General features: G+C 35.7%; 1 long non-coding RNA gene across 1 annotated transcript in view; it reads right to left on the bottom strand.

Annotated features, from left to right (window-relative positions):
- Positions 1-19446, bottom strand: part of LOC117222955 (uncharacterized) — a 30192-nt gene extending 10746 nt beyond the window's left edge. The window contains exon 1 of the long non-coding RNA XR_004490796.2: positions 19028-19446. This is a non-coding gene — a long non-coding RNA (uncharacterized LOC117222955). The remainder of the gene's footprint in view (positions 1-19027) is intronic.
- Positions 19447-19790: the final 344 nt, after the last annotated feature.

The following is a 19790-nucleotide window of genomic DNA, read 5'->3' as shown; positions in this document are numbered from 1 at the left end:
TAATTCGAGACTTCAAGTGGTACATATGCGTGCCACTGAACACGAAAAGGTTATACATATACGTACACAGTGAGTTGTGAGCACGAATTACCGTGTTCTATACGTAATTATAAAGTTCGCTGAATTTCCATAGAAAGAAATTAAAACGATATTATTATCAATTTTCGAAGCTGAAACACGTACAGGCCGGCACGCAACTGTACAGAAAAGTGTGATTATTCTACCATACCATCTGGTCGTGAAACTATATACAAAGAAATACTGAAAATGAACGCGCCTCTGCATAAAATAATCGAATACACCGGCGAAATGAAAGATTAAATGCGCGGAAGAAATTTCTGCCCAAAAGAAGAAAATTATCATTCTGTCGCACGTATGATTTGAGTGCTGTTCATTATTATTTCTGACACAAACGCGATGAAATGCTGAAAATTCACATTATCGTCACGTTCGAGAGACGTTTCAAGCGATTCAACTTCCGGACAAAGGATATTGGCGGCACTGCAGAGACAGAGCCAAAGCCTGATGCTCTATTTTATATCCGAAGTAAGTTACCAGCCCCGCAAAAGTAAATGATTGAAAATTTAATCGCTAATCTATACACAGAGCACCTAAAATTGTAACGAGTTAATCGGAAGCGTGTACATCTCCCTTCAAAAGTATTAGAACACCTGCTTATCTCGTACAAATTGTATATAATATATTGTGATAAATTATTATATATAAAAATTGTATATAATAGTTTATCTATTTGTTATTGTAATAAATTATTATATATAAAAATTGTATATAATAGTTTATCTATTTGTTGTTGTAATAAATAAATTATTATATATAAAAATTGTATATAATATATTGTATATAATAATAGTTTATAATATTAATTAATTATGATATAATGTATATATGTTTTCTTAATACGTGAAACATTCTGCAAAATGCATGGAACTTCAAAACCAGAAATGGAAAGAGTATCGGAAATAATTGAAAAACTACTAAAACGTATGCTGAAATAGAAATAATTAAAGAGAGAAGAAGAAGTAATTAAAGAAATAATCAAAAAATGCGCTGGATATATCGGCGAAAAGAAATTTCAATTTTCTTTTATAAAATTGACATTATTATCATTGCAACGTAAAATATATGTGCGTATTTGTTACAGTTTAATGTAATTAACTTCGGAATAAATTAAAAAGTTCTAACAATTTCCTATCGGGTTTTCATATTTATTGAAGTTTCTGTAAGTAAGGATGGGAGGTCTTAAATCCACTAATTTGTTATCGCACAATAATTTATTAGAATAAAATTTCTTAAAGACTATATGAAGTCCTTATATCAAATCTTTTAAATGTGCATTGAAACGATCAGGGGTAATTTGCCACGTGTCAAGGGTGACTAACAATAAGAGAAATATTCACCCACCTAAATGTGCCACAAATTAAGTTTATAACAGTTTAATAATAATCCTTCAACTAACTTTAAGCGATTGAGGGGCGGTTTCTTCCCCTAAATATGAGATTGGGCCGATATAAAAAAATACGTATCCCTCTCTTATTTTTTGATCCATAACATATTAAAAAACCAAAGCAATCGGAGGCGGACACCTAAAAACTCGTCTTTGTTAGCGAACCTCTATTATTGGAACATCTCGGTTATCCGAACGGCCTCGTTCTACGACATGTTCGGATAAGCGAGGTTCCACTGTAATAAATACTGTGATTTGATATAAGTAAAGTCCACAGTTCAATAATCGTTCGTAACAAATATTAATATTGAAGAACATCTGCAGCACCTAATTATCTGAAAAATCGTAACAAGTCTCTCTGATTACCGAGTCTCAGTAATTATATGCAAGAAAAATTTAATATTTCACATACTTTAATAAATTTAATTTTTTATTAAAAAGAATGTACGTAATACTATAACATGTCATTTAAATATTCACTGCTTTAATGAATTTAAAGGACCGCTTTAATAAATTTAGAAGACTGCTTTAATAAAATTTCATATTTACGTTCTTCTCTTTAAAAGCTGATCTCTTTTAGAGATTATTTGAGATTTGAGGTTATGTAGGCCTATCCTATCCTATGTAGACCTATGTCGGCACAGCGATTAACGCATCGAACAAAGAATAGGTTCAGTTACTGTCCACGATAAATAAACTACTGAAATTGAAACTAAAAACAAAAATTCAAATAAACAATCACTGCATTGTCTTTTTCGTAAGCTTAATACGGTTCACCAATACAATTAATACTGTATATTTAACATAATATTTGACATATTTAACATTATTAACGATTTATTTGATTGAATATTGATCTATATGCGTTTAGTATTTTCATAAGCTTTTTCGTAAGCTTTACAGATAATTGACGAATTGATCATCAAAACATTGAAGTAATTTCAAGAACTTCCGTCTTCTACTTGTTTAAATTTAACAAATAAAAAATTAACTGAATTTAAATAAAAAAAACTATTATATCTTGTTCGATAAATCTGAAGTTAGTTATGCTTGAAAACAAAGCAAAGGGGCACAGTAATTGGCTACCCTACAATAACTGGCTCCACTACCCTATACAGTAAATTCTCTCCAATTACCCCTCAGCTCGCAAACAAAAATGGACAATGTCTGCGCCTCGGAGCCCGCTTTTATAATCGCCGAGCCGCGAGCCTCGAATAATCGTATCTCCTCTTCCCAAATTTACAAGCAAAGCGAGAATTGGAGAGAATATACTGTACCTATAACCTTCCATCGACAATTCCAAAGTATCCACAGCTGTTCGTTTCGAGGAGAACAAGGTCCAAGGAAAATTCACGTTAAAATCCCGGCGAGCGCGCGCGCGCGTGCTGCTCATTATCGCAAACCCCATCCATGCTCGGAAGACGAATTATGAAAATTACCACGCAATAAGCCCGGCCAGTAAAATATCCTGACATTGTGACGGCGCTCAAAGGACCGTCTGGAAGAGGAGATTTCCGGAAAAAGGACTCCGCGACGCATTGGCTGACCTACGCTGGACCATAGCAGTCCAGTGGAACATCTACTTCGTGCCCTGAGGAAATTGCATTCTGCGGTCTTCCTCCTCCACTTCCGTGCTCGGTGCTCGAGTGATAAAGAGAGAATAAGAGAGGGTGGTGGTGGTGGTGGGCGGGTGGGCGGCTGGAGGAGAAGCGGGGGTGGAGGCGAAGAGGAGCAGCGTTAGAGAAGTGAATTAAATTTAAACCGACTGGCCTCACTGATGGCTCTCTTTCTCTCTTCAGCCAACGGACCCTGCAATCGGCTCCTCTTTCTCTGCTACGCACCAGTGGCACGAATGACGAACGCCCCAGAGAGACAGGAGAGAGAGAGAGAGAGAGAGAGAGAGGAAGAGAGAACGAAAGAGAGAAACCGCGTTCGGGCGGCCAGAATTTTTTTCCAATTCTGAAACAAAAGGAAGCGAGAACCCTTTCTGCTCGCGAAGGAAGCCACTCGACGAATTGATCATCGCCTTGGCAACAGATATCAGGCCCAAGTACCGATGGATACCTGGTTCGAAGGTCCATCCGCATGAGATAACTTCAAATGGGGAACTTACTATCTTGGAAATCGCTTTTGAAACGAGAATTGGTTAAAGTTGCGGTACATGCCGAATGTCGAAACACTCTAACAGGATTTTTCGAAATGGGCCTTTGGTTTTTGCCAGGTGACCTTTGAATTTTGGTATAATATCATTTAGTATAAATTCTAATATTTCATTTATTTAGTTTAGGTAATGTTTGCAAGTCTGCAATATGGCATCATATTGTCAAAAATACATATTAAGTTATAGTGTTTGTCACTTATGCAATTAGTTTACCCATTTGTTGTACGTTGTTCATTGAAAACGTATCTAGAGTTCATTTCATATTCCTCGCTCGGCACGACATGCATCGATTCCCGACATTCTACAAAATGCATGGAACCAAAGACTATCACAAATGATAGGAAAACTAATAAAACGGATGTTGAAATTAGTCCAAAAAATAATTTGAATGGTGAATATATCGATAAAAAGAAAATTTAATTTTCTTGTATAAAATTACGGTTTAATATAATTAACTTTGAAATAAATTTCAAAAACTAAAGCAATACAAAAAATCTAAATATCTTGAAAATACAGTTTTTGGAGAAATGTTAAATACTCGTTACTAGTTACTCGATTTCAAGCAAGAAATACAATTATTTTTTCGTTGATTGATTTGAAGTTTATTTGCAGTATAATTTTATTTCTGTTAATGGAAAACTTTTTTGTTATTTTTATTTACAAACTTTTATTCCACTCGAAAATAAAATGAACTTTTGCGTGAAACATTTTTTAACCAGATTTTATCTTAGAAGGGTATTTAATAAAATGAAAAAGTTTCAAAATGAATGCAATTGTTATTGATTTATCAGCATTCAGTCGTAATAAGTTAAACAAGTTTCATAAGAAAACATATATTTTTCATTTTTTAAATATTCTTCCAAGATGAAATCTGACTAAAAAACGTTTCGTATAAAAGTTTATTCTTTTTTGGGATCGAGTAACTTTTGTATTTAAAATGTTTTCTCGAAAATGTGTTGACAAACAAACTTGAAATCAAAATAGAAGTAGAAGATTCTACAATCGAGGGTTTCACAAGCACTAATTAATTATGTACTTATATTAGATCTGAAGATTTCCAATGTCTCAGATTTCAGGGATTATCTCTATTAATTGGTTTGATCTTTATTTTAATCATAAATTTTAAACTCTTTATTCGGTGTCTATACACATAACGCAAAGATACAACAAATAATCACCTAAGTATATCTGCGATATACATTACTTAAGATAAGACGATTCATGGTTGCTTCTATCTTTAATATTTATTGTCCAACTATTATTTACATTGATAATAATATCGATTACAAAGGTAATCGAATAGCTTTTAAGATATCGACATATCGAAATTCTTACGATTTTCAAATCCATCAAACGCTGCAAGATGATAAAGGTTTTGAAAACATTCAAAATGATCGAACCGAATCAAACGTTCAAGATGATCGAAACTATTAGGAGCTTCAAGCTTGAGGTTCAAAGTGTTTCGAATATTCGGGCAATCAAAAAGCTTTTAGAATGTGCGAGTTCCGAACTTATGTGTGTACACTCACCTCCAAAAATATTAGGACGCTCGCAGAAAATTAAATAAATTTGAAGAACCGATAGGAAATTGTTATAATACCTTCATTTAATTTCAATGTTAATTGTATTAGACTGTAAAAAGTACATATATCTATATATTTTTTTACATTATGACAAAAATAACGTCAATTTTATAAAATTAAATTAAATTTTTCTTTTCATGTGTATATCGACCGCGTTTTTTAATTACATCTTGGACTAATTTCGGCATCCGTTTTATTAGTCTGTCAATTATTTCTGATTCTATTTGATTCTATGCATGCCGTAGTATGTCCCACATATTTCGATAAGATATCGTACGAAATGATCTCAGCATACGTGTTCTCTGAACAAAATGCAATAAATAGGTAAACTAATTCCATAAGTGACAAACACTTCTAACTTAACGCTTAAAAGCATATTATTTCCCGTAAGCTTACTCTAAGCCCAGAAACAGTGCAGTACATTGCGGTATGCTATGAACATCTTCTGATCAAATTTTTACTTCAGAATTGTCTTCAAAAGCTTCTAGATTTATGGTTCTGTCCTTCTTTATCCAAATAGTATCATTTTCCGATTGTTCGGACACACTTGAACTTAATATTTAGTTGCATAGTTTTACGTTTACGCACAACAATCTCGTCATCACTATCACTATTTTGGGCACACCCTTCAAAATTATCTACATAGACACCATCAGACACACTATCTTCAGAATCAGAAATAAAGTTACAATCGTTATCGCTCGATATATCGGACAAATCGTCTGCGTAACGCTCCAGAAAGCTCATTTTGTTATACAAATTAGTGTTCTTTCTTGACTTTATTCAAGAAAATTTAATTTTCTTTAAATTAAGATGATTATAAAAGTATCACACAGTGTCCAACAAGCTCAAAATGTTTATACGCACTAAATCCGGCAACGCGTCAATTCGTTCGAATATTTTGTAATACTTAGCAACTATTGTTAGAGCAGATAATTTTCAAAGAAAAGAAATAAAAACGAGAAATCTTGTTGCCGGTCTTTTAGTCTCAGCATTGAAACACGAGAAATCTCGTGAGCGGTCGTTTATGTGTTAATGCTGTTAAGTATTAATACGATAACCCTTTGCACTCGAATGGTGACCCTGAACTAAAAAATTGTTACATCAAATACCAAGATAATTTTTACATTATCAAAGTTTAGATATAAAAAATTGTTAAAAGTCTAACTGTTGTATGAGTCACAAGAGTAAATTTCATACGCATAAAGTGCACTTCTTCGTATAAAATGGAAATACCATAAGTTAGAGAAATTAATTTAGATTTACAGTTGAGATGGCTTCGAGTGCAAGGGGTTAATACTAAACGTAAAGCATTACCTAAACTGAATGAGAAATTACAACTCATACTAAATCAGCACCTAAAAATGTCTCGCAATCCGGCAGTGGGGGATCCCTGAGGTCATTCGACGTAACTTTTTCCTTAGCAAAAATGCAATCCGCGGCTTTGTTTACGAGTTATTAACGAAAAACAGTGACCAATGAGAGGCGAGATCAGCTGCTGAAGCAGTCGAGCCAATGAGCGGAACTGTGCTTCGTGCGCTCGTTGGCTGGAACCCTCGCGCCAGCCGAGCTCGCCTGTTATTGGTCAGTGTTTCAAGACAATAAAATCTTGAAAGACTTCAAAAAACGATCAAGACGATTACGAGTTTTAAGTTCCAAATCGTATTCAAAACAATGTGAATTCACTGGCAACTAGATTATTTTGAAAATATCGAACTCTCGTCGAAATTAGAGCATATCTAGAGTTTCCGTTTAACCTGTTCATGATACATTCAACGAGAACTGGCACAAAATGTAAACAGAACGTTCACGCAATCGGTGCTGCGGTTGCAGCCGAGTGGCTGTTAAACGACGGTGCTCAGAGACGAATTTTAAGGACCCTGATCGAGGGGCCTTGCATGCAGAGAGCCACGTGTAGAAGGGCCCGAAAATTCTAATCCCCGACCCTGGCCCGATCACGCGTCGCTCGCGTGCAGCTGTTTATATTTTGTGTCAGTGCCTCGTTGAACGAATTACAGAGTTACCTAGATATCTCGAACTTCCAGACGATCACGACATTCCAGAGTTTCGAGAGTTTTCAGCCGCGTGAATATTTCGTCATGCGACAGATTCGAAGCGATTCGACGCGTTCCGGGTCCCATCGCTAGATACGGGTACGTACACCGGCCAAATGAAAACGAATAGGACTATACCTCTTGGCCAGGTAATAACCGCCGACCTTTACCCCGGACGATCTACCTACCTGGCCGGTACGTGACCGAGTTCGCCTCTAAAGAGGACGAATTTCTACGCACGGCCTGCCAGAGCACCGCATCTCGTCGGATATTCTGTGGAGCCCGGAAGAATGCCGGGCTACACACAGCTGCAGCTCGCAAAAATTGTCTACGATAGGCAGTTTGCTTTGAACTCGAGCGAGACGAATCATGGACCCCGAACCCGAGGCTGCGAGGACCGTAGAAAATTTTACTTCCGATGCGATGGTCGACCGCTGGCGTTTCGCTCACTCCGTATAGGAAAAGAAGAGAAGGACAATTAGGATGTACCTTTTGTGGTACAAGAATGCGTGACCCTCTGGAGATACATATATCGAAGTTTCGACCGTTTCCAACCAGTTTTATATCGTCGTAACTGTCCCACAAGTTGCAACAGATTTTGCCATTTACCAGGTAAACTACTTGGAAAATGATCGTTGAGGTAATACCGAGTTTTAACCCTTAAATGCATATTGTTGCCAATTGTCTACATTCCAGTTCCATTTAATTTTATTCAAAAACCTGAGTATGTGCGTTTCCGAACACACGTTGATAACAATAGACAATAGACCATGTGTGAAATAAAAGACTTGACATTACTTTTGGCGAGTAAGTTATATGTTTTTTGACATTTGAATGTGGTGGGTGATAACCTTCGATGTGTTACTTGGAGAGATATTTTATTTTTTCGAGTTTCACGGACTGAGTGCATCAAATGCAGGGTTGCTTTGTGTCACAACAAAAATCGCAATTGCTTTGCTGCATTTCGTTTATAAATAACGTGAAAATTCCTATACTAATAGATAATATAAATACATGACCATTTGTTTACGTCTACAATAATTTTAGTAATAAACGCATATTGTTGCCAAAAGTCTACATACAACTTTTTTTCAAAATAAATACTCAATATTATTACCTAGATTTTTTTATTTATTTTTTACGTAACCTATGACTACATTCCTACAAAAAACGATTTTTTAAAATTTAAAACAAAAAATCATGCAATTAAGGGTTAACACTAAACCTACCGCGGTCAAAAAGTGACCGCTTTCTTACTTTGCAATTCTGCAAAGTTATTGGAGCAAGTTTTATAATAAAAACTTTACAAATTCTAAATAAATTCGGTCTCCTCGCTTTTGTGAAGCAGTACATGCCAGTTAATATTACTGCTTGGTAGGTTTAGTGTTAACGTTAATTTATCTCGTTTCTATTTCACTCAGAAAATATTCTGTTATAGAGAAGAATATTCGTTTCTTACCGGTTTTATAATAATATAGAATAAATATTTGTCTAAGACAATTTTCCAAATGAATACTTTTGAGACGAATATTTTATTCGGATAACAATTATCCATTATTCGTCGTTTCATTATTCCACCTATTCATTCGAATAATTATTTATTCAAGTAAAGATCATTCGAATAACAGAATTATTATAATTTTATTATATAATTATTATTACAAAATTATTATAATTTTATTATATAATTTTATAAGAATAAATTTATACAAATATATTCAGGATCAGAAGAGAAGAGAAGATAGAAGTATAAAATTCCCGATGCATTTCTCTGCATCCGTGGAAAGATTATTTAGTTACGCGTCAATAATCAGTCTACGCAAAAGTTACAAACTATCCGATGTAATATTTGAAAAGAAGTTAATTGTATAATAAAAAGGAATATAGGGAAAATAAATCGATAAACCGTATAAAAACTCTTCATGTTCTATCAGTTTCGTTTGAGTCGTACGAATAAATTCTTATTCGGACAAAATTTTGATCAAATTATCGGATTTAATATTTATTCGATAGTATCAAATAAAATTTGATTCGTTAATCTTTTTATCTCTCGTCCGTCATTCGAATAAAATATTGCCCAACTCTGCCCTCAATAATTATCAGATTTAGGCATTTATCGGTGGAACATTTTGGAAAATAATCGTCGAGGTAATACTAAGTTACATCGTCAATTTATCTCGTCTCTCTCAGCTTTGAAAACACTCCGTTAAAGACAAGAACATCTGTGCCCCATCAGTTTTATATCACCTGGAACGTCCCTCGGCTTGTATCAGATTTAAGTATTTATCAGATAAACTATTGGGAAATAATCGTCGAGGCAATACTGAATCGTATCATCAATCCATCACAGCTTTCTAAAACACTATGTTACAAAGAAGAATAATGTTAACCGGTTTCCTACCGGTTTTATACTATCTAAAACGTATCTGTAATTATAGCAGATTTAGGCTTAGGTATTAATCAGATAGGTGGACTTGTAGAAAAGAGGTCCCCTTCAGATATTTTAACGGGGCTTTTTTTTTAATCACTTTGTCTCAACCAACAACTAACAGGAGACAAAAAATAAACTGGCGGTCGGACCTCGACGACCTTGAGAAAATACAGAATATCGCAGGAACGAGTGGAAATGCGGTAATTAATTAGAATAGGGTCCTCCTCTTCCTCGTTGTATTTGATGACCTTGAGATATGTTGTCAATGTCACCATTCTGAACAACCTCTCTGTAGATTATAGATGTTACCGACGCGCTCGATCTACGTTTCCGAGATATTTACAAAAATAGTTCTATCCTATATGCGTGTTACCGGCAATCTATAAAACATAGTCATTCTATGTATGGACTACCTGTTGTGTTTAGGCAAAGTGTAAAATATCCGAGAATTATTTTTTAATCATCACCCGACCTAGTCTAATAAAAATCTAATCCAAACAATGCCTAAAAAAGTATTACAGGATGTCCCATTTTAATAACTACTTACAATTATCTCTAAAACTATTCGTTATTTGAAAAAACGTTTCGCGCGTAACTTTCTGTATTTTGTTTGTAAGCATACGCTTGAAGGACGCGCGGAGGTCATTTTTATTCTTTTTAATGATGTCATATAATTTGTTGTGCACGATTCGATGCACCGCGAAATTCTGAATAAAAATATATTAAACTATCTTTGTTGAATTACATCGAGAGATATTTTAATTCTAATATCGCGAATTCTTATTATTAGTAGATAAATGTACGTTCGCGCGTAGTATTCAATGGCACGTGGCAATTTTGTTTTGAGGCTGTAGAGGATAATGAAATAATTGCAACAACTTATATCTTCTAACATTATATTTAAAAAGAAGAAGATTAAAACAGTCGAACAGTATACATGGAATAAATATTAATATGTCTATAATGCTGGAATACGTTACTCTGCAAATCAATACATATTTGAATACGTGGCATAATATCAGGTTGCACGTTCATGAGCATTTCCAGAGTGACACTTTTGAATGCATTAGGTGCTCTCTCCTCCATATCTTCAATACTTGTCAGCTGTCGGCTAAAAACCTTTCCCTTCACGTAATCTCCTAGAAAAAAACTCCTAATATATTAAAATTAAAATATCTTCCAAAATAATAGTTTTTCGACATAAATAGGTTGATACATTTTTAGTCAGAATTCCAAGGTGCATCGAATCGCGCATCCATTAAAAAAAATAAATAAATCTAACCTTCCTGCGTTTGTAGCGACATTGAATTACGTTCCCCTCGAAATACAAAACGTTTCGTACGATATATTTTTTAAACAACGAATAGTTCTATAAGTAATTGCGTGTAGTGATTTAAATGGGAGCACCCATATAATATTAAAATATTAAAATAAATAAAGATATAAAATAATATAACAATATAATATAAATAATATAATAAAGATAATATAAATAATATAAAATAAATAAAATATTAAGATATTAAAATAGCTCTCGGATATCTTTGCCTAAAATTGCGAGGTATTATACGCAATGTCCGTATTTCATTCATTGCCGTTAACATGCACAGCGGAAAACAAAAGTATTCGGACACATTTAAAATGCTATGACTTTTTTAAAACTCAACTAAATGACTTGAATTTTTTGGAGATGTTAGAGAACAACTGTCGGCTGATGTTCACTGTCCAATGACTAAAATACTTTTTTTATTTTTTTCTATTAATTTTTTAATGACGACAAAAATTGTATCGAAATCGCAGCTTTTCGAGATATTTTACACTTTCGACCGATAACTGCAAGGAATCTACACAATTTTACATATTTCAATGCCTGTTGCTTGACTGTACATCAACCAATTTCTATGAAATTTTCAATATGCACATAAATTACGCTTTGTTTAAAGTTCTGTATAAGTGGAAATAAAACAGTAATTTCAGTAATATTAACGTAATAAAAACAGTTTCACGTAATAGAAAAATTAAACAAAAAGTATTTTAGTTACTGTACAGTAAACTAGTCCCTCTACTATCTCAAAAAAATTTGTACCGAAAACAGCGTAATTATCTCGGAAACAAAGGTCGAGCGGTGATAACGTCTACAGGGAAAAGTTATTCAGAATAATGAAGGTCATCAGATCATCAGAATCGGTGAGAAGGACTCTCTTCTAAATAATTATCATGTCAAAAAGCTATTTTAATTAAGGTCAGGTTCTTAAGGTCACCGCAATCTGATCGAGTGTTTTTCATTTTTTTTTTTTGTATATGCGTGAAAATAAAATGATTTTAAAAAGGTTCCTTTAAAATCTTAAGGGGGACCCATTTTGACAAGTTCACCATCATATAAAGTACGTGAAAAATAATCGTTGGGGTAAGTTGTAATATCAATTTATTTTGTTCCTCAGTTGTCGAAAATACTCTATTATGGAGAGGACATTTATTTCTGATCAATTTTATACTAATATAATATACTGTAATATTATTTCAAGCTTATGATGTCCTCAAATAGATTATTGGTAGACTGCGGATACTAATTCGAAATTACAAAGAACTACAAGGAAAGAGAAATACGACAAAAATAGCACAATTATCCATTTTTGTTAGAAGTGCATCAAATTCGTAATCTAATTATTGTGATATTATATCCACATGCAACAATATTTATTGTACAAATCAGAGAAGACCGTTCTATTATCTCAATACTAATGTTTCTCTGATTAGTCTGGAAAACGAACGTCTGGAGAACGAAAAGATTCTACTTGTACAATTCACCTTGACCCTTTAGGACAATAATAAAGTGGCCACCCTCTGCTGCAAATTCACCAAATTCACCAAATATAGTTTCAGAAACTGAATGGAGTGTGCAACAGAAATCCAAAAATACTACATATATCTAGATCAGGGATGGGCACTTTTTATTTGAAATAAAGATAACGAATAAAAACGACAAACACTTACCTCAAATAAAATAACAAATAAGTTTATTTGAAATAAGCATACATACAAATCAATTCTGAAATATTATTCGAGAAATAATTTATTTGCAAATAATTTCGTTACTTCAAGTATTAATGCAAGATAACAAATAATATTTACGTTAACATATACTTTTTTTTACATGGTAAGCATATTCATTATAGATAATTATTGGCTCTTAATACAACACGATATTCAAACATGTCATTAGATAGCTGGCTTGAAGTGCTACTAATAATTGTAGCAAACGAAAAGAGTCGTTCAAGTGAACTTGACGATGGAAAGGGAATGTCATAACGCATAAATATTTCCTGCGCCGATAAGTGGTCTTTTAACATATTTATATCTCTCCGTTTATCGTGAAAATACCGCAAGACAGCTAACTCCCTTTCAGACCTAAAATTATATATATATATATATAAACTCATCATCTTAAATCTTCAGATCTTGTTTAGAAGTAGTGTTTTCTGCAACTGCTTTTATAAACGCATCACGTAATTGTTGCCGTTCTGCTTCATTTATTACATTTAGCCATCTTGCTCCAAAGCGTGAATGAGAAAATGTAACAATGGCGACATTAAATGACTCACGCTCAAAAGTAAGTAAATATGCAAAGCGTCTTTCTAAATTTGATATTATAGATTCGAGAAACGACTCACAAAATCTCCATTCGCGTGATTGGAAATAATTTAGTTTTTCTTTTCATTTATAAACGACAAGATACATATTACAAATTTTTGTATTTGTTCTTTCGCATTGCTACATCAAGTAACGAAATTATTTATAAAATAAATTATTCAAAAATAGTCTATTTGTCGTATATATTTATGAACAAATAACATTGTTTCAAATACAGCGATAGACCAAATAATAAATAATACAAAAATTTGATTTCAATAATTATTTGAGTATATTTTATTTCGATTGTGCCGATCCCCTTATCTAGATCTATAATATATTATAGACCAAATAATAAATAATACAAAAATTTGATTCGAATAATTATTTTAGTATAATATTTTATTTCGATTGTGCCCATCCCCTTATCTAGATCTATAATATATTATAGACCAAATATAATAAATAATACAAAAATTTGATTCGAATAATTATTTTAGTATAATATTTTATTTCGATATTGTGCCCATCCCCTTATCTAGATCTATAATAAGAAACTTGATCTTCGAATGCGAATAGGAAACATAATAAAGCAATAACAGGAAATATCTCGCAATTAAAAGTAATCCTTTTGATCTTGTAATCGCAGCGCAGGATCAGATCGGGAAGCGCGAGTAAACGTCCGCCAATGAGGGGAAGAACGCCGTGAAATAATTAGCATTTGTAACAAACGGTTGATGAACGAGTGGATGAAATCGTTTTGAACCGCGACGTTACGGAAAGAAAGAGTGAGCAGAATATAAGAAGGTTCGCACGCGCCCGAGTTTTTCCCAAATGTTTCGAGTTACGCAATGATCATTACCGCGAACAAAAGGAATGCCGACGTACCGAACCATGCAAAGGCCTTTCTCGTAACAGGAAACACTCGGGGTCACGGACTGCAGTGAAGTTCAGGCCATGGCGTATGCTAGTGTATAATGCACTGTGTGCCATGGTATACGCGCAGAAAACCGGCTTGTATGACTGACGCTCGTTGAGGATGATAGCGACGCTGGAAATTCCGATTTCGACCATTTCGATATGTTACGTGACAGAGATGCAGAGAACAAATATCGTCTGAACATAATGTTCGAAGCATCATTTGCAAGTCGAATACTATGGCAACGAAAACGATTTCGATAAAGACAGCAGCGATGACAACCTTCGAATTGGAGCTGAAAATAACTGCAACTGCAACTGCGCAGTGCACATATGTGCAAGTAAGTGATTGCATATTACACATACACCATTGTCTAAACCGTGTCTAGTCACACATCTTTGTGAACATCGCTGATAAATGTTGGAAATATCGTCTTGCATGTTGTGTTGCAAATATTATCAACAGTAACATTCATTAACCAGTGGTACTGATGAAATCGTTATGGTGAAAGTTAAGCGGCTTGTTTTTACCATCGATACGTCATTTAGCATGCCAATTTGTGATTAGATTTCGTATTTAAATAGTTTTGGAAGAGCTGAAATAATTTGATAATAAATACATTTGTAATAAATAAATATTTAATAAATAAATAATTTATATATTAATAATTTAATTAATATATATAATATTTAATTTAATATATAAATTTGTATTATTTAATAAATAAATGTTTTGCAACGGAAAATTATGGAATCAATTAGAAGCAGGAACGAAATGACCAAAATCTGAAAATTAAATATTAAAACAATTCGGGAACAAACCAAGTAGGGTTCTGATTTTATTTAGAGACGTTAGAGTAATTTAAAAGAGGATGAACTTTTAAAATGCTGAACGTAGACAGACCCTGGCATCGTCCTTCGAAGATGACTCGTTTATTTGGATGCACTAAGGGTCCAGACACTTGAGCCGTTTATTTTGAAAGTTGCATAAGTCACTTTGTTTTTACGTCGATATATTTAAGGGTTTGCGTTTTAACACGTTTAAAAATATGGATGCTAACTTTCGAGAAGATTTACTTGTATCTGTTATATCAGGATACTGATATTTTTCTCAGTATAAATAATTTCGTACAAACATTAAAAAATCACCACCTTTCATTACGGTAAAGTGACTTGAGCCACTTTCAAAATAAATAGTTTAGAAAAATGACTGACATATATTAATTTTGTCCATATATTAATTTTACTGAAGTGATGTTTTGAAACGACAGTGATTTACTAAAATTGTTGAATAAATTACATATATAATAACAATTTATACCATGAACATATTTAATATAAAAGCTTGATTTAAGTATTTCTTATTTTAATATTCATAAAATACAAAAATAATGAGTACATTTTAAAACATAAGTATAAGTAATTTATATGAAAATACATCGGTTCAATTTAATTTTCGTCATCAATAGGAGTGATTAAGTATAGACTTATAGTATAGATTAGGTATAGTATAGATTTATTTCGTATAAACATTAAAAAATCACCACTTTTCATTATGGTAAAGTGACTTATACCACTTTCAAAATAAATGGCTCACTTATGGACAGACGCTTCCAACTGGATTTTGTGTTTTTTATTTGCCTAACACACGTGTCCCTGAAATTTGAGTATTTCTACTATGGAATTCTTCGGCATGCGTGCTTACACGTGTTTACTGTTGCGTACACGTGTCGTCGGAAGGATAGACATCCTTGATATCAATCTCATAAATATTATTCGAACCAAGACGCTGATACTTGAATTTCTTCTGTATTTACATAAAGACTCATCGAACTGTATCAACTATTTACAAGTATTAAATTATCGTTATCAGGCTACAAATGTTAAGTCATCGTTATCAAGCTGTAAGTATTAAATCATCTTTATCAAGCTACAAGCTTCAAATTATCGTAATAATTCATTATTTAGCATATTCTCTTGTATTCCTTTCAAACATTTTCCATCGGTGCAACATGCATATTTATAACGATCTGAACTTCATATTTCGTGAAAAGAGACGCAAATGAATTTCACGCACGTTGTTATTTAAAAATCCAGCTCACGGTGTAATATCGAAACACTGAAATATTGTATACTTAGATAGAAAATAGAAAATGGATAGAAATATTACGTTATCCTGAATTTTCAGAAAAAAAGCTAAGTCATTAAGCGATGAAAAAGTTCTCAAAGTTATTCAAAACCGTGAAGCAAAAACCGGCAAGTTTGACAAACAGAATAAGATAGGATCTAAACAAGAACAGAATTCGAACAATCAAACGTGCTATAATTTAAAAGTTTCGACATCTCTATCTCCGCATACTTCAAATATTTGAATTATCTACGGCCGGGAAATGCTCGCGTTAATGAGCGTAGATAAGAAAAAATGATTTTGCACGTTCGCGGGAACGGGAAAGGCATAAACAATCCCGTCACCGAGTATCACGGTCATCGAGATCAGTCACGTGACAGGTGAGCGATGGCGCTGTTCGAGCATTTGCAATGTTCGGTTTGATAATATCAAGGAGCTCGACAGTTCAAAGAATCGCTTTTCTCCTGAATGCGTGATCAACAATAATCCTGACCTAACAGAGAAACCTATTCCAGCACACCGACTATTTTCTTGCAACATTCGTGTCGATCGAACAAACACATGGGACACTGCAATTCCTATGCCAATGACGTAATGACCTTGCGATTCTTCCTGCATTTAAACCTCCCCACGTGCAGATAAAGTATCCAGCAACTACTGAAACCGGCTCTCTAATTGAAAATTATATAGAGCTTCGTTATATTGCCAGATGGAGACAATGGCACGAGCTAATTCGCAATACGATATATTAGGGCGTCCCATAAGTTCTTTCCTTTTTTCTGATGCGAAATGACTACACGATATTTGTTGTTTAAAGTTGATTTATCGAGTCACATACGAACCGTTCTGCTCTATTACCTTCTTCCATCTTTCAGGAAGCCTCATTATGCCGTCTTTCCAAGATTGTTGAGGCTTATTTGCAAAATTTTGATCAAGGTGCGTTTTTATTTCGCTTACGAATTTAAACCGTTTTTCACGGAGAGAATTTTTTTAACGAGAAGAACAAGTAATAATCGGATGGAGCAATGTCTGGGGAGTACGGAGGACAAGATAAAACGTCTCAATCAAACTGCAATAATTTTTGTCTTACGACCAACGCAACATGTGGTTTTGCGTTGTCGTGATGAAAATTTGACGATGTGGAACTTCGAATCGATTCACATATTCCATCTTGATTAAATGCTTATGTACCGTTGTCCTGGGTACGTTAGTGGCATCCGCTATCTCGCGCACACTATATCGCGGATTTTCAGCGAGCATATCTTTGATAAGGTCCGCATCCATCGGTGTTGAACGGCCGCTGCGGCCTTCATCTTTCAAATCATAATTGCCAGCTCTAAATCTCTTCAATCAATTGCGGACTGTCCTAATAGTCGTAGAACCATCACCGTAAACGGTACAAATCTCGTTTGCAGTGTTCTTTGGCCTATCACTTTTTTTAAAGCAATGAAGCATAACATGCCGCAAATGCTTCTTTTGGCTATCCATATTGAACGGCGTAGAAAAAATTTTATAAGGAACTTTGTCACCAACGAAACGTACTGTAAAAGAGCTCTGGGATGACTGAAACCGATACCCTAAACAGCCAAGAGGTAAGTCTGCGTGTTTATATAAACACAGCCAGTTAGATTCATTAATAGCGCGGCGCGGAAAGAACTTATGGGACACCCTAATACATTCCTATGAACACGTTACAAACTCGAAATTGAATTTCTATAAATCATTTGCAGCGATTCTCTTGCTCCACGTTCAAATAAAATCAGCAATTGCTTAACACTTTAACTGTTACACCGATATAATCAAAAACGTCATGAAACTAAAGTGCTCTATTCCATCGAATTAAAATTGAAAAGTCAAATTGTGCGACATATGGTTTCAACATTCTTACGTTTTTAATCAATTTACGAATATCTGCGAATAATTCTGTCACTCGCACATTAACGACATGAATTGTTATAAATCGACTCTGAAGTTGAATAACATACAAGGGCTATGTCCTATTAAAGAATGTACGCTGCCAGATGGCAACAACGCCACGAGTTAATCTCCAACGATGTACACATTCCCGATACCTCCATGTGTACATGTTGTGTGTAACCTGTAAACAGATTACACACACTAACAAAATAGTGGCAAGAAGGTACATGGAAACGAATTTCTGCGTGTCACTCGTGGCGATCTGAAAGCGATATTGAAAGGCCGCGGTTCACGAAATCGGGCAAGAATGCGTATACAGGTCGGTAAGGACGGCCGACTGCACGTGGGCAGAACACGCTCGCTGCGTCGCCGAACGTTGGGCGATGAGTATTCACGCCGCGAAACTGTCAAGACGCGTTCGGGACCCGTCGAAAGACGAGGCCTTTAGAAACGGGCAGAGCAGAGATTCGCGCGTGGTCGGCACCGTTGAGAAAACAGGCTTTCGCGAGGCCATGCCAGGGTAACGAGTTCCCAGACACGCGTATCTCTCGCTGCGAGAGGAAGGAAGACGAAGAGGGCAGAGACACGCACCGCGCTCGGAGTGTTCGGACTCGGCGTGCCCGCGGCCGGAACGCGTCTTGACAGTTCGGAATCGATGATAACAAAGCGGCGGGCAAGACGCACGGTGGTCCCGCTGGGCTGTGTGTGACTATGCTTATTAATAGACCATATTCACTCACGATGGTGGGTGCCGGCACGGCGTCGGTTTCAGTTTCGGTTCCGGAGCTGGCTCCGGCTCTGGTCCGAGCGCGTAATAATCCCAAGAGAGCCGTCGATACAGGCTCGGTGCGCTCCGCACGGTGAAAGATACACCGAATCCGAGCGAGGAATGCGGAAGATGCAGAAACGAGGATAGCACCGCACAGTTGCACAGCCTGGGAAACACGCCTCTCCTGCCGCCAAACTACAACATCCACCCGATCGGTCGCCGCGGAAGCGAATCCCAGAATCGTGACACGTTACGTATGCGTAGCGGGTCGCGTGCACAATCTTTGTACCGTGTCACCGTCGTCGCGCGAATGTCGGATCGTGCGACGTCCTGCCTCGTTGCGATCTCATCCCTACGACGAAGCACGGCTGACTGACGGCTCGGTCCTCGGTCCGCCCCGCCGTCGCTCTACGACGCTCCGATCCGATCTCCCCCCCACCATTGCGCCGTAACCGCCGCGCTGAACCCACCGCCCGAACGTCCATCCCCACCACCGCGTGCTAGCTTCTCCCGCCGTCCCACGCCACCCGCAGCGACGTTCAGTCACTCGGCAACCGCCTGGCCGTGTACTCCTCTTTCTCTTTTGTGTTACGCGTCCGGACAACGGGACAGAGAAAGAGGGACGGACGAGCCAGGAGCCGCGTGAAAGGTTGAGGACGATACCAGTGTCGTCGAAACCGCGATGTTATGGGTGCACACGCTACGAGGCGAGTGGCATGCTCTTCGTAACTTAA

Source organism: Megalopta genalis, chromosome 12 (assembly GCF_051020955.1).
Source record: "Megalopta genalis isolate 19385.01 chromosome 12, iyMegGena1_principal, whole genome shotgun sequence".
NCBI classification, from domain to species: domain Eukaryota; kingdom Metazoa; phylum Arthropoda; class Insecta; order Hymenoptera; family Halictidae; genus Megalopta; species Megalopta genalis.
Note: the sequence above shows the minus strand (reverse complement) of the source record. Positions and strands in the feature narration are given on the sequence as shown.